Source organism: Gavialis gangeticus, unplaced genomic scaffold, assembly GCF_001723915.1.
Source record: "Gavialis gangeticus isolate Ggan-Ray unplaced genomic scaffold, GavGan_comp1, whole genome shotgun sequence".
NCBI lineage: Eukaryota > Metazoa > Chordata > Crocodylia > Gavialidae > Gavialis > Gavialis gangeticus.
In genome coordinates, this window is record NW_017728995.1 from 45,386,824 (window position 1) to 45,390,479 (window position 3,656).

The 3,656-nt window shown below is 40.7% G+C and overlaps 1 long non-coding RNA gene across 1 annotated transcript in view; it reads right to left on the minus strand.

Annotated features, from left to right (window-relative positions):
- The window catches only part of LOC109287846, a 25,622-nt gene that overhangs the window by 3,449 nt on the left and 18,517 nt on the right, over positions 1-3,656 (minus strand). The gene's annotated exons all lie outside the window — the stretch shown is intronic.

A 3,656-nucleotide genomic window follows, 5' to 3' on the forward strand; every position in this document is an offset into this window, starting at 1 on the left:
GGGGCTCACTAGGCTTTTATCAGAATTTAGGTAGCCAATCAGAATGTAAACTCCACAGAACTTTCTAGTCTGATTATATAACATAATTGGGCATGCGCACTGTTATCCTCCCTCACACTGGGCATGCGTCTGACAGGGAAACTAGGTCACCCTTGAGTGACAGGCCCAGAGGTCATGCAAAGGCCACGTGCAGGGCCTGTTACTATGATGCTTACAAGAGAGCCTCTGCACTGGCAGCACTAACAGAGCAAATTTCCAAGACAATGTCTTAGTTCATATTGTGCTCTGATGGGCTCAGCTAGAAGAGCTTTTTCTCTGCAACTGTTACTGAACTCTAACATCACGTTTAATATTATTTTGAATTCTTTCTATGCTTCTTCTATCAATGGGTTCAGTGAACATTGTGTTGCATGTTAGGAAGCACAGGTTATGTTCTAAGTTGCCAAGGAGTTTATGCAGTGTCTTGGGATGGGAGAACAGATAGCCCCAGTACAGTGATCACATCCAAAATTGTAGTAGATTTAGAAAGTGGGGCTGCATCTGCCTGGTGGTATACTTCAAAATTTTAAAAGGTTAATAATTCAACTATCACAAGGTAGGAAAATAATTCAAAAACATAGACAGTCACTAATTACTCACTTGAACTTTTACCTGTGGAGTTAATCCAGCAGAAGGAGTATTTTTATCCAGCCTGACTTTTAAAAAGTTTGAAAAAGGACATAGCTTCATAGGATTAATGTGGCAGTTAGAGGTATTGCTGCATGAAATACCCTGAGAATGCTGTACATTTGAATTTATCAGGGGATAATTACATAGATTCATTAGACACTAAGCACCTCTGCCCTGGATTTGATGCTTATAAACTAAACTGTTTATTTTAATGTTAACAGGTAAGCTATGGAAAATTGAACAAAAAACAATAAATAGTCCGACTAACTTTCAACTGTGATGAAATGAGAGAGAGAGAATTTCTTATGCACGCTCAATGTCTGTATACAGCATGCCTCTCAAAATCATTTCCACTGTACACCTTCTTTGATAAAAACCTCTCCACCCCAACAAGAAATGGATTACAACCCCTATTATACACGCCCGAATTTCAAGAACAAAACAGGTTCTGAAACTAATAGACAAAGAAAGTTTCTCTCTCCAGCAGATATTTTATATTCTGAAAAGAAGAACCTGAAACCCTCTGAAGAGACTTTATTAGCACTTATTGATTTTACACAGAAGGTGCACCAATACCATGGTGACAGACTGCAATTTAAATCCAAGATAGATTACCCAAATGGTTATTTCAGATCTATTCCATGATGAAGTACACAAAGAAGGAAATAGTAAATTTGAAGCCATCTATTTTTCACTGTGCAAAAGGTCAAGAAAAAAAAAATGATGCCAGTGAGCTTGTCCAGTTGTTGTTTCAGAGTTAGTGTTTCTTGGTTCAAAAAACGATTCAAATGAACTGTCCCAAAGGCCTAATAATATTTTGGAAGTTACTAAAAAGCAGCATTTGGAAGTGTACTCACTCATTTTTCATGTGCAATAACTTAGAAGAGAATGAAGGCCCTGTAGACCAGCATCAAAAGGAAACAAGTTAATGCCAATAAGTATCCGAAAGACTCAAGATATCAGCACTCCAGGAGCTAAGCTACAGCTTGCCCCCTCACCACCACCATGTGAAACGCCTATGATTAGGACCTTGGTGGTACTTTGGCTCAGTGTTCGGCTCAGCACTGCAACAACTAATTCCACGACATCCTGCCACATCGTAGAATCCTTAATCATAGCTAAGGCAGGTACCCAGTCTCCAGCTGAGCAGGGAGCCATTTAAGCTAGCCAGGAAAGGACTAGGCTCAAGCACTTAAGCAGGTGACCTGGCTACATGTGGTTGCCTGTTTCTGGTCAAGCAGGTACTTTTCTCAGCTTGGCAAATTGAGCCTTGAATTCAGTGAGATGCCTAATCCCAGTTTGCAGAAAATGAAAACAGCTTCCCACATGTTGATATACTCAACTATCTGTTGATCAGAGAACACCTGTGAGATTAGAGACAGATTCAAATACTTGCTCAAATCTATGACCATGGACTGGAATCCACATCTCCCACAACAAAAGGTAGTGCCTTAAATATCTGTCCTGAGGTAATACACAGACAGGTTAAAGGTGCTTTAGATATGCCTATGGTATCAGAGGGTGTGTCCACATGAGATGCTAACTCCACAGTAGGCTAATAACACTGCACAGTCACATGCCGGTCAAAAGTCATCCTAATATGCTACTGCATGGTAGTACTGGGCTACTGAACAGATAGTGTCTTTAAAAACCCATGCGCCAGCACTACTGCAGTAGTGCCAGTTACTGCTCATTGATTTAGTACCAGGTTATGCAAGTACTAAACTTAATGAGCAGTACCTACAGCATATTAATGAATGTGTAGATGCACCCAGGCTTTACTTTATTGGCAAGGCAGGTTGGGAGTGTCTGAGAATCCTGCTTCAGGCCTTAGAGTACTTTGGCTTGAGCTAGGACTTGGTGCAGCTCTGTAGCTGTAAGGTACTATCAGCATTTAGTCAACTTCATGCATCCCCACTGGCAGAAACGTGGGTGCCTCTGGGATTCAGCAGCAGGGGACGGACAATTCTAAAGATGTCATCAGTACCTAATTAGTGAACTTCAACACTGAAGCACCTACTTGTGATGACTCACCCTCACAGCAGAGGCTCAGAAGATCCATTTGCCCATTCAGAACTTAGAACAAAGGCCCCTCTGACTGGCTGATACTGAACCTGGAGTAGGAAAGCCCAAAAATGGACAAAAACCCCAAGGCCAGATGATTGGTTCCGTTCAACTAGCTTCTGCCTTTGCTTCTGAACTGAGGAGGTGTTACGCCACTCTTCAAGGGAGATGTACCACCATCTGTGGCAAATCTGAGCCTTACTACAGGGAAAACTTTTAATATATGTGCTATAATGATCTTTTTCAATTGTCTGTTTCCTTATGTTCTTGAACGAGGTAAAATATAGTCATTTTGCTCAGGAATCTCCTGTGACTAGACACACAGAGTTGGCTGAATACCAGAGAAGGGGATTTTCAGCTTTTTAACATATATAAGGTGATAAGTTTGTCCACCTGTTGCTTGTGGGGTAATAGTGTTTCTTCATTCTGTAGATTTGAAAGTATTCCAAAATGTTCAAAGTTTACCATGAATCATAGAACTCTGACCTGAAATGTACTATTCATCATCCTCACTGTTATTATCCATTGTTCTCCTATTTTAAAATGTCTAGTAATCTTCTTAATGGACACAACAGTACATGACCTGAGTGGTCACTAGCACTATGATTTATGAATGACAAATGTCCAAAGTGAACCATCCACGAGCACTATATTGAAAAATGTGTTCCCATAAACTATTTTGCAAAAAGTGTGAGGAAACAAGACACAGACTGAATTCAGGATTCACTCACAAACAGCAAGCACACAGGAGGAAAGCGTGGGATGAAATCAACATTAGGAACAAACATCTAATTTTCGACTCAACAAGAAAGCCTCCTGGTTTTGACCTTCCGCAAAAAAAATAGAAAGTTCTAACTTGGATCCAAACTGGCCGCTGTAATCACTTGACCTCCTCCGGCGGGCTTTAAACTAAGTTTGTCAGG